Source organism: Salvelinus sp. IW2-2015, linkage group LG18 (genome assembly GCF_002910315.2).
Source record: "Salvelinus sp. IW2-2015 linkage group LG18, ASM291031v2, whole genome shotgun sequence".
Classification (NCBI taxonomy): domain Eukaryota; kingdom Metazoa; phylum Chordata; class Actinopteri; order Salmoniformes; family Salmonidae; genus Salvelinus; species Salvelinus sp. IW2-2015.
In genome coordinates, this window is record NC_036858.1 from 64,613,502 (window position 1) to 64,626,490 (window position 12,989).

Sequence of the window (12,989 nt, forward strand, 5' to 3'; positions counted from 1 at the left end):
GGGGGTGCAGGGAGGAGTGATAACAGAAAGGGAAAAGTCAATTAGCCCTTGCCCGGAGATCAATGACGGTAATGGGGGAGAGAGAAATATGGAGATTGATTAAGGCATGAAGAGATGAAGACAATACCCGGGGTCATGTGGAGTTGAGCGAAACTGGGGAACATTAAAGAGTGCATGTGCGTGCAACTAGTTTTACTTGGGGTGAGCCAGGAGCTGTTACAGGGCGTGTTTGTTGTCATCCAAGGAGATCATAGCGACCAGAAACACTTGATGACCTTCCAGGCTTGCCGTCTGTAGTACGGCTCAGTGTTGGCACTCTTCAGACATTCCAGAGCCGTCTCTATAGCCTGCAGGGGAAACAGAGAGATAAACACCTGCCGCGCTCTGCGCATGAATCTACACCTTTTTCTACCTGAGTTTTCACTACAATAAGGTAGACTCGGCGAGATGACGTTGCCAAGAGCAGCACCTCAGATATTGGGCGCGTTTGAGTGGTAAGGCTAAATCAACAGACCATAGACGAACGTCGAGGAGGGAAGTTGGGGCAGGTGCATCTGAAAGTCAGACACTAATGTGGTTTTCTAACAGCAAGGCTCATATCAACGCTCGTATCAATTTCAGTGTTGAAATTGTTTATAAAAGGTTTTCTTTATAAGGTTGAAAAAAACAGGTCTCCAACCCCACATCACAAACTCACAAACTGCAATCATAATATAATATTATGTGTGTACATTGTACAATCAATTAGTTAGAGAGCGTCAAATATCACATTTATTTGTATATATCCATTGTACACATGAGTCAAATTTTTGCATTTTATCTAACCCTAACCATTTTCCTAACCTTAACCTAATTCTCCTAATCTGCTATGTAAATTCACCTAACCTGCTGCGTGAATTTACGCAGCAGGTTAGGTGAATTTACATAGCAGATTAGGAGAATTTGAGAATTTCATAACTTGCTATGAAAAATCACTTTAGACATTAGCAGCACCCCATCTAGTCATAACCCATAAATCGCAGCAAATTGGTTCCTGTTTCAGTCATGTTTATGGTCATGTTCATGTAGGTCAAACAGAAACACCCTTATGATTGTTTGACAATAGAGCCCACAATGCAGGCGATGGCTCCAGGATGAAGTCCGTGAAGAGCAACTTGCAGTCAACTGCAGTCAAAACTTTGTTACCTTTGATCACCATCGCTTCATACTCGTCGCCAAACCCACTGGCTCCAGGTCATCTACAAGTCTCTGCTAGGTAAAGCCTCACCTTATCTCAGCTCACTGGTCACCATAGCATCACCCACCCGTAGCAAGCGCTCCAGCAGGCATATCTCATTGGTCACCCCCAAAGCCAATTCCTTCTTTGGCCACGTTTCCTTCCAGTTCTCTGCTGCCAATGACTGGAACGAACTGCAAAAATCACTGAAGCTGGAGACCCATATCTCCCTCACTAGCATTAAGCACCAGCTGTCAGAGCAGCTCACAGATCACTGCACCTGTACATAGCCCATCTGTAAACAGCCCATCCAACTACCTCATCCCCATACTGTATTTATTTATTTATCTTGCTCCTTTGCACCACAGTATCTCTACTTGCACATTTATCTTCTGCACATCTACCATATCAGTGTCTAATTGCTATATTGTAATTACTTCGCCACCTTGGCCTATTTATTGCCTTACCTCCATTATCTTACCTCATTTGCACTCACTGTATACAGATTTTTTTTTTCTACTGTATTATTGATTGTGTGTTTGTTTGTTCCATATGTAACTCTGTGTTGTTGTATGTGTCGAACTGCTGTGCTTTATCTTGGCCAGGTCGCAGTTGTAAATGAGAACTTGTTCTCAACTAGCCTACCTGGTTAAATAAAGGTGAAATAAATAAATAAACATGATTTTTGTAAAGTTCATGCAGTTCACATGTAGGCACAAGTCTGACATTTTCTATCCCCAGAAAACACTTTGAAAGGTGTTGAACAGCAGTGGTCACGGACTTGACAAAAATGGTCAGCTAGGACGCGGCCATTGAGATGAGCACGATGCAAGACTTTGCTCTCACACAGTCACACAGAGAATCTTGGCATGTGCACAGGTACGCTTCATGCTGCTACAACATGCACACTATGGGAACACAACAGCAGAGAAGTTTAGCCTTGCGCTCCAACACTCCTGGTTGTTGCGGAAATGGACCCACTACTACCGTTTACTTTGTGCATCTACATCATCTCGCTGAGTCTACCTTTAAACCTAACCTATGACCTGACCCATCCCCTTATGCATTGCTGCCCCACAGTGGCAAGAAGTGACATCCCCCCCAAAACTAAATGTCTCCTGTCTCGAACACAAAAACTAAATAATACTAAAATATATGATATAAAACCTAAATGAAAACTAGCCAAGTGGATCTGAAAACTAACTGAAACTGAACTTCAAATAAAAATCATTAAAATAATAGAAATAGAGAATATAACTCATAAAAACACAACATTACCTTTGAGCTCAATAATGATCATTTAAAAATAATTGCATAGCATTTTGAAATGTTATACAATCATGAGAAGCACACATGATTGTATAGAGAGAGTGTGAGAGGTTATCTCATTACAGCAATCAGCCCCAGTGAAACAGGCAGGCACAGCGACGGAGCAGACACCTTTATTACAGGGATCATGAGGATAATGCTGTCACGATTGTCATGGGAAGAAGTGGACCAAAGCGCAGGGTGGTACGTGTTCATTCTATTTATTTATTTACTGAACACCGACAACAACAAAACAAAATACGAACGTGACGTTCTGCAGGGCAAAATAACAACCAATGCAAAAATAAGAACCCACAAATGAAAGAGGGAAAAGGGACTGCCTAAGTATGATTCCCAATCAGAGACAACGATAGCTGCCTCTGATTGGGAACCACACTCTGCCAAAAACAAAGAAATAGAAAACATAGAAATAAAGAAACTAGAATGCCCACCCTAGTCACACCCTGGCCTAACCAAAATAGAGAATTAAAAGCCTCTCTATGGCCAGGGCGTGACAAATGCACTTTACTGTTTATGGTTCATGGTTTTATCAGCAAAAACAATTTGACATTTGATTGAGGTGGCCAAGTAGAATGTGCAGCTCGCACCAGTGCGACCAATAAAAATGTTTTGCTCGCACAGACAAGGGTGGCAATATGTGACAAAATGGTTGCAGTCTGAAACCCTGTACCCTGTGTAGAATAACTAACCTGCTGCACTCAGGCAGTGTGATTAACTTTGAGACCGGCGCTTTGAGTAACCTGTCATGAAGAGAGAACCTCTGCACACGGTGCCGGGCCCAGGGAGAGCAGAGGTCATTTCAACTGGCAGATTATGAGCTGACAAGGCGACGCGGCCAGAGACTTAAAGAGGGAGAAAATTAACTAATTAACACCAGAGAGGAGAGAGGGAGAGAGAGGGCTGGTCTGTCTGGTGGGAGAGAAGGTAGAAAGGAGGAGAGGAGGAGGAGACTGCATAATTGAATTCCACTAGCCTAGCCCTGTCAGCACATAAAGGCTATGCTGCTACTGGCTGACATGCACTCATCCCATCTCAACAGCTAGATATAAAGACATAAATACCATAGAAATCATTTTGAATAAAGAGAGGCTCAAAGAGGCTTTAAATAGACTGAGTGTCTCACTTCAAAAGGAGGAGGAAGGGGAGGGAGAAATAGAGGAGGGAGTGAAGGGGCCGGCGGATAGAGAGAGAGGGAGAAGACAGAGCAGGAAAAGAAAGGGATAGAGGGGGAGATAGATCAAAGGAGAGAGAAAAAGATTTAGCGCAACCATCCAAACAAATGTCAGGATAAACTTAGAGAGAGAGATACAGAGAGCTATCTGTGGCATCCATCTTTGGAGCACCAACTCAATTATAGAAATGTGTTTTCACTGGTAGCAGACAGAAATAGAGTCATTAGAGAGTAAATCATGTGGTCGTCATCCACGGTTCTGTAGATTGATTATTCTGGCCTGGAGAGGAGACAAGGAGCTCGTAAGACCTGATGATGGAAGACTGTCTCCTCTCCTCTCACAGAGAGATGCTCAACTCTGACAAGGATTCATTATCCCTCAGAAGAACCATCACCCTTATTCTCTCCACTTCCTGTTCTCTAGCTTTCTCTGCTTTGTGATCACATTGAAATAGACCAGGAGAAAGGGGTGGATATGTGGAATTAATAGACCAGGAGAAAGGGGGGTGTCAAGCCCTGACCGTAGAGAGCTTTTTATGTCTCTATTTTGGTTTGGTCAGGGTGTGATTTGGGTGGGCATTCTATGTTAATTTTCTATGTTTTGTATTTCTTTGTTGTTTGGCGGGTGTGGTTCTCAATCAGAGGCAGCTGTCTATCGTTGTCTCTGATTGAGAACCAAACTTAGGTAGCTTTTTCCCACATGGTTTTTGTGGGTAGTTGTTTTCTGTTTTTGTGTCTGCACCAGACAGAACTGTTTCGTGTTGTTACATTTTGTTATTTTGTCTCAGTGTTCAGTTTTTTTTAAATAAATAATCATGAACACTTCCCACGCTGCGCTTTGGTCCACACCTTCTTCATATAACGACCGTTACAGGGTGGATATGTGGAATTAACAGACCAGGAGAAAGCTGTGGATATGTGGAATTAATAGACCAGGAGAAAGAGGTGGATATGTGGAATTAATAGACCAGGAGAAAGAGGTGGATATGTGGAAATAATAGACCAGGGAGAAGAGGTGGATATGTGGAATTAATAGACCAGGAGAAAAGGTGGATATGTGGAATTAATAGACCAGGAGAAAGAGTGGATATGTGGAATTAATAGACCAGGAGAAAGAGGTGGATATGTGGAATTAAGTAGACCAGGAGAAAGGGGTGGATATGTGGAATTAATAGACCAGGTGAAAGAGGTGGATATGTGGAATTAATAGACCAGGAGAAAGAGGTGGATAAGAGGAATCAAAAGACCAGGAGAAAGGGGTGGATAAATGAAATTACAGTTTTTTACAATCGCTAGGACCCATTTCTCAATACTTAGGTCACTTTTTTGAAACTCTTCACACAGTTCTCCTAACCAACTTTCAGCTTGGCACAGCAGTTAATTTCACATCCAAAATCACATCCACAATTTTCTGCAGATATGTCCAGGCATCCAGCATTCATTGCGTCCAGGAGGGACATTTGATCATGTGGATGGTGGTCATAAACCTTCCACCTCCAGGAGGAAAAGTGACACCATCCTAGGATGGGCCGCAAACCACTCTGTGACTGCACGGGAGTGGTGAAATGCCACATTGTCCCATATAATTACAAACGTTAGCCGATTTCGCCTCACTGCAACCCTTTCCTCACCTGCTACAACCCTTCAATAGAGGTCATCCAGGAATGAAATGAGACGCTSRGTGTTGTATGGCCCAATTAGCGGTTTGTGKAACAGCAATCCATCAGAGGATATTGCTGCACACATTGTGATGTTGGCACCCYTCTGGCCCGGGACATCCACTGTGGCTCTTTTCCYAATCACATTCCTWCCTYGCCGCCGTGTTTTGGCCAAGTTGAAACCAGCCTCATCCACAAAGATGAATCTCCATGACTCTCTAAAATAAATCCATAAGACAACATAAGAGTTAGGCTATTATGGTAGTTTACATTATACCTGAAAACATGCCGTTGTGTGCCTCTGCCCTGTTTGATTCTGTTCCAAACCAGTTCTGTATTTTATAGTCATCTTACCTGGACATATTGGTTCCTGAGTTGCTTGACTCGGTCAGAGTTCCTCTCAAAGGGGACAGTGTACAACTGCTTCATCCTGACTTGATGTTGTTTCAGTTGTTATGCTTACATTGTGAATATTTCCAAATATGATATTGCCTGCCAACACTCTGTCCCAAATCTCTGTGAGTTTTATGCCATTGTTTCTGATGACCATATCAACGATTGCAGTTTCCTGCACAGCAGTGAAAATCCTACCTCTCCCGCCTGTGGGAGATAACCGTTGGGTCCTAAGCAGAAATACAAAAACAATCACACACAAGTGGGTTTGGAGGCTTTGCTCAATTTACTTCTGTAATGTGCAGTTCAGTCAGATGCCCTTGCAGAATGCACATCTTACCTGTTGTTTTGCCGGAAATTTCTCAGAATAAATGTCACTGTTGACTGTTGCAGATTTGGCTGCACTCTCAGACCAGCCTATCTCATTGATAGATCATGATTTATTACATGATCAATTATAGTATCCCTAATCTCGTCTGAGACTACAGCTCTTGATCTTCCTCTCAGTCTTCTTCCACCACGCATACGTACTCCTCTCCCTCTTCCAGCCACTCTTCTTCCTCTGTCAGCCACTTCTCTATCTCTGGTTGGTTCCATGTTTACATTACACTACAACATTATTCCTAAGATGTCCCCTTTTGTATAGATGGTAATGAAATTGAAAGACGGACACCTGGGTAGGTGTTCAGCTACCATGGGAATCAGCTGTGGTTGGTCTAATTGTTTTGATAGTATTTTATTTTTTAGATGTGGAATATATTTCAATACGGTATTACTGTAGAAATGTAGCAAATTGCTGTCTTATTCAATTGTGTGTTAAACAGTTTTGAAAAGAGTATGTAAACATGTGCAAATTGGCCTGTAGGTACATAGCGTTTTGGTGGTGGTTGTGTCATAGCGAGAAATTAATTCATGAAATTTGAAAGATGTAGTCATTGAATGCATTTTGTGCCAAAGCAATGAAAAATTATCCACAGTTTAGCCCACATAGACTGCTTGTCACGATCGTCTTTAGGTGACAGAGAGGACCAAGGTGCAGCGTGATATAGATACATCTTCTTTTATTTGAGAAGATGAAACGAACACGAAACTAATACAAACTAAACAAAACAACAAACGTGAAGCTAACAAACGAAAGTGCAGACACACGCTACTAACGTCAAACATAGACAATTACCCACAACCTACCTAATGCCTATGGCTGCCTTAAATATGGCTCCCAATCAGAGACAACGATAGACAGCTGTCTCTGATTGAGAACCAATCCAGGCAACCATAGACTTACATAAACACCTACACTGAACACAACCCCATGAACTCTACAAAACCCCCTATACAATACAAACACCCTAGACTAGACAAAAACACACAAACATCCCCCATGTCACACCCTGACCTAACTAAAATAATAAAGAAAACAAAGATAACTAAGGCCAGGGCGTGACACTGCTGTTGTGCTAGACCAGGAGAAAGACCAGGAGAAAGGGGTGGATATGTGGAAATAATTGAGAGTTGTTTTTAAGTGGTCTCTTTGAGAACATAGTACAATATCCTTCTATTGAGACGTAATGCCCAACACACCAAAGTCGGATGCCTTATCAACAACTATTATGATCCAAATTGGCTACCATACCAATCCCCCATTCAGAGACGTAATGGCTGACCAGTGGCATAACTTCTCCATGGATAGTTGTATAGAGGCCTTGCAGTCAGTGAACTCAGCCTTGATGCTGGGTCCCTGGACCTCCGTCACAACGTTGCAGAGGTCCAGTTCATTCCTAACATGCAGCTTCAGACCACGGAGACTCAGATCTACATTAAGCTGGTGAAATACGCCATGCAGGCCTTGTGTCTGATGGTGCCTGTGAGGCTGTCTGACGATGCCTGTGTCTGACGGTGCCTGTGTCTGACGGTGCCTGTGTCTGGCGGTGCCTGTGAGGCTGTGTCTGACGGTGCCTGTGTCTGACGGTGCCTGTGTCTGACGGTGCCTGTGTCTGATGATGCCTGTGTCTGACGATGCGTGAGGCTGTGTCTGAACGGTGCCTGTGTCTGACGGTGCCTGCGTCTGACAGTGCCTGTGAGGCTGTGTCTGACGGTGCCTGTGTCTGACGGTGCCTGTGTCTGGTGGTGCCTGTGTCTGGCAGTGCCTGTGAGGCTGTGTCTGACGGTGCCTGTGTCGGACGGTGCTGTGTCTGACGGTGCCTGTGTCTGACGGTGCCTGTGTCTGACGCTGCCTGTGTCTGACGGTGCCTGTGTCTGACGGTGCCTGTGTCTGACGGTGCCTGTGTGCTGACGCTGCCTGTGTCTGATGGTGCCTGTGGGCTGTGTCTGACGCTGCCTGTGTCTGATGGTGCCTGTGAGGCTGTGTCTGATGGTGCCTGTGTCTGATGGTGCCTGTGAGGCTGTGTCTGATGGGCTGTGTCTGATGGTGCCTGTGCGGCTGTGTCTGAGGGTGCCTGTGTCTGATGGTGCCTGTGAGGCCTGTGTCTGACGGTGCCTGTGTCTGATGGTGCTGTGGGCTGTGTTGACGGTGCCTGTGTCTGACGGTGCCTGTGTCTGACGGTGGCTGTGTCTACGGTGCTGTGAGGCTGTGTCTGACTGGTGCCTGTGAGGCTGTGTCTGACGGTGCCTGTGAGGCTGTGTCTGATGGTGCCTGTGTCTGATGGTGCCTGTGTCTGACGGTGCCTGTGAGGCTGTGTCTGACGGTGCCTGTGTCTGACTGGTGCCTGTGTCTGACGGTGCCTGTGTCTGACAGTGCCTGTGAGGCTGTGTCTGACGGTGCCTGTGAGGCTGTGTCTGATGGTGCCTGTGTCTGATGGTGCCTGTGTCTGACGGTGCCTGTGTCTGACGGTGCCTGTGAGGCTGTGTTTGACGGTGCCTGTGTCATCGCCTCACAGGCACCGTCAGACACAGGAGAGGGGTGGCTGGGAGGGCAGGGACCCCGGTAGGCGCGCCCTGGGGTTCGACCACACCCATCTCTGACTGGGGCTTGCACTTCTTGAACATGGTGGCGAGCTGGTAGCGAGTGATGGTGTGGAACTTCAGCACCAACACCTCGAGGAAGAAAATGTAGAGATTGAAGATTTATTGAAGTCAATATCTTGATAATCATGAAAGGAACAGAATCTTCTTACATGGGGAACCTAGAGGTAGTAGAGAGGCCAAAGGTCGATTTGTGATTGGGCACAACATTGCCCAACATTGCCCATTAKGATGTCCCTTCCCATCTGTCATTACTTATTCAGTCACAGTCTCCTTATCAGTATGTCCCGTCCGTTGTCGTTCTCCTGTTCACTCTTGGAGCAGATGCAATCGACCAGGTTAAACAGCAGTTTTCAGGACATGGTCTGGATGCTACTGGGGAGAGACTCGTCATCCATGTTCTTGGCAAACAGCTAGACACAGGTCTGTGAGGGGCAGGTTCTGACACACGTGGTCTGCCAGCATGCTGTAGGCCAGGGGTCTGTTGGGGGAGAGAAGGGGAAAGTTTAGGTCAATAAGGGAGTGAGGAGGAGAGCTCACCCCTATCAAACAGAAGGTTACATTTTACATGACATTATCTGGAGGGGGGAGAAGGAAAAAGGTCATATCACTAGCACCCATGTAGACCAGAGGTCTGGAGGGAGGGGGGATAAAGAGGGGAAGGGACAGGTTAAAGGTTATAGGAGTTCACAACTATCAAATGAAACATCTTTACATTTTACCTAACATCTCAGTCATTTAGCAGACACTAAATGCTCTTATCAGGAGTGTCTTACAATCAGTGCATGAAGGTGYCTGAGCTTTTAAGAGCCCTTTTTCATTTATTATACTCCACCATCAGCCTAGAAACTGTGATTGATTTGCTCTTTTAGATTCCAGTTGAGTGAATATAAGTCACTTTTTACTGAATAGGTAAGGTGGAGGCTGCAAAATGATTCTGAAAGCTCCATGGTTCTAAAGGAATAAAGGCTGCCTGCTTGTTCAACGATCATCAACCAACTTGACAGAACTTAAAGAATTTAAAAAATAATGTGCTAATATTGTACTATCCAGGTGTGCACAGCTCTTAGAGACTTACCCAGAAAGACTCACAGCTGTAATCACTGCCAAAGGTGACTCTAACATGTATTGACTCAGGGGTGTGAATACTTATGTAAATTAGATATTTCTGTATTTCATTTTCAATACATTTGCAAACATTTTCCAAAACCTGTTTTCACGTTGTCATTATGGGGTATTGTGTAGATGGGTTATAAAAAAATATATGTCATCCATTCTGTATTCAGGCTGTAACACAACAACATGTGGAATAAGTCAAGGGGTATGAATACTTTCTGAAGGCACTGTACATGTTCGTGAGAGTATGACCTTTCCATAGAGGGGTCATAATAGTTTCCAGGTTTGCATTTTTCCCAGTTGGTTCAGGCGCCGCACACACAGACATGGGCATTCAGGTCGGCCCTTCAGAAAGTTACTGCAAATACAAATCAGTGACGCATTCCGTTAATGTCTTATAATAAACTTGGGAAAATAATACATTTTCAATACATTTAGTTTATACCTAGCTAAGGTCAATACATTTTTATATTGTGGGATTCTGTTTTAATTACTGGATTTAATCAAATCAAAGTTTATTGGTCGCTTACACAGTTTGGCAGATGTTATAGCATGTTACTAGCTCTTAACAATGCTCATGTTACTAGCTATTAACAATGCTCATGTTACTAGCTATTAACAATGCTCATGTTACTACCTCTTATAGCCTTTTATAGTTCTTATAGCCTTTAGCCGTACCCTTATCCTTCTCCTCCTCTGTTCCTCTGGTGATGTAGAGGTTAATCCAGGCCCTGCAGTGCCTAGCTCCACTCCTATTCCCCAGGTGCTCTCATTTGTTGACTTCTGTAACCGTAAAAGCCTTGGTTTCATGCATGTTAACATTAGAAGCCTCCTCACTAAGTTTGTTTTATTCACTGCTTTAGCACACTCTGCCAACCCGGATGTCCTTTTTCGTGTCTGAATCCTGGCTTAGGAAGACCACCAAAAACCCAGAAATTTTCATACCTAACTATAAAATATTCCAACAAGATAGAACTTCCAAAGGGGGCGGAGTTGCAATCTACTACAGAAATAGCCTGCAGAGTTCTGTCTTACTATCCAGGTCTGTACCAAAACAATTCAAGCTTCTACTTTTAAAAATCTACCTTTCCAGAAACAAGTCTCTCACCGTTGCCGCTTGCTATAGACCACCCTCTGCCCCCAGCTGTGCCCTGGACACCATATGTGAATTGATTGCCCCCCACCTATCTTCAGAGCTCGTGCTGCTAGGCGACCTAAACTAGGACATGCTTAACACCCCAGCCATCCTACAATCTAAGCTCGATGCCCTCAACCTCTGCCCTGCAACCCCCACAGCAACTCGCCCAAGCCACCCCCATTTCCCCTTCACCCAAATCCAGATAGCTGATGTTCTGAAAGAGCTGCAAAATCGGGACCACTACAAATCAGCTGGGCTAGACAATCTGGACCCTCTCTTTCCAAAATGATTTGCCGAAATTGTTGCAACCCCTATTACTTGCCTGTTCAACCTCTCTTTTATATCGTCTGAGATTCCCAAAGATTGGAAAGCTGCCGCGGTCATCCCCATCTTCAAAGGGGGAGACACTCTTGACCCAAACTACTACAGACCTATATCATCCTACCCTGCCTTTCTAAGGTCTTCGAAAGCCAAGTTAATAAACAGATTACCGACCATTTCGAATCCCACCGTACCTYCTCCGCTATGCAATCTGGTTTCAGAGCTGGTCATGGGTGCACCTCAGCCACGCTCAAGGTCCTAAACGATATCATAACCGCCATCGATAAGAGACAATACTGTTCAGCCGTGTTTATCAACCTGGCCAAGTCGAATACTAGCTCTTAACAATGCTTATGTTACTAGCTCTTAACAATGCTTATGTTACTAGCTCTTATCATTGACTTCAATAAATCTTCAATCTCTACATTTTCTTCCTCGAGGTGTTGGTGCTGAAGTTCCACACCATCACTCGCTACCAGCTCGCCACCATCTTCAAGAAGTGCAAGAGAAACAGACACCTCACAAGTCCTCAACTGACAGCTTCTTTAAATAGTACCCACAAAACACCAATCTCAACATCAACAGTGAAGAGGCGACTTCGGGATGCTACCATGGACATATAATGCTACCATGGACATATAACCACGTTGATTTATGAATAGCAAAGTGATTTGGACATCGACTTTATTCAGTCAGTTTGACAGCTTTTATAAACTAGTCAACACTTGCTGTTCAGTTGTCAATCAAAGCACAGTAAACACTTAATAGCCTACCTGCACCACGACTGCGTGGCTGGCTATGTAAAACACATGTAAAGAAATTTGACTGCAACCAACCACAGTGCACACAAATTGTACCTGGAGGCGGGACGAACAGAGACAGGCAGAGAGAACGAGAGAGTGCAAGGGAGAGAGAGCAAGGAAGAGAGAGCAAGGGAGAGAGAGCAAGGGAGAGAGAGCAAAGGAGAGAGCGCAAGGGAGAGAGCATATGAATGTTCATGCACCTGAAAGACACTAATATGGCTGCCACCAATAGAGATGCCAAGTCTGCTAGCTGTGGCTTGTTTCACATGGAGACTAATGAAAGATGAAGGCTGCTGTTTTGATGAGAGGGGCAGGTCGGCAGCATGGGGAGGAGGAGGAGGAGAGGAGGGGCAGGTTGGCAGCACAGGGAGGTGGAGGAGAGGAGGTGTAGGGGGGAGGAGAGGGTTAAGGTGAGGAGGTATAGGAGGGAAGAGGGGAGGGGGTTTAGGGCTACCTGTTAGGTGGTCTAACCTCAGTGTCTCCCGGGCCGTGTAGCCAGTAAGTCCATGCAAGGGATGAACTCTGCAACACAGAATAAAAATCTAGTGTCAGAATTCACCTGAGTGTGAGTCTGCATCCGTATGTGAATGCCTGTGTGTGTGTTTGCGTCCGTCAGTGTGTCCTTCGGTTAGTGTCAATACGTACGGCTGCGCAGGTCTTTGGTGAGGATGTGTTTGGCAGCGATGAGCAGCTCCTTGTGGAGGTGGGCCGTCTCAGAGGGACAGCTAGTCAGCAGCTGCTGCATGCCCTTCACCATCTGCTGAGAGTATTTCCCTATCAGGTCCTGGTCAGAAACACACAGAGAGAGAGAGAGAGAGAGACAGAGACACAGAGAGACACACGCATTGCAATACAGTTAAGA

The 12,989-nt window shown here is 44.9% G+C and overlaps 1 pseudogene; it reads right to left on the reverse strand.

Annotated features, from left to right (window-relative positions):
- Positions 1-12,989, reverse strand: part of LOC111977988 (transformation/transcription domain-associated protein-like) — a 140,568-nt pseudogene that overhangs the window by 125,578 nt on the left and 2,001 nt on the right.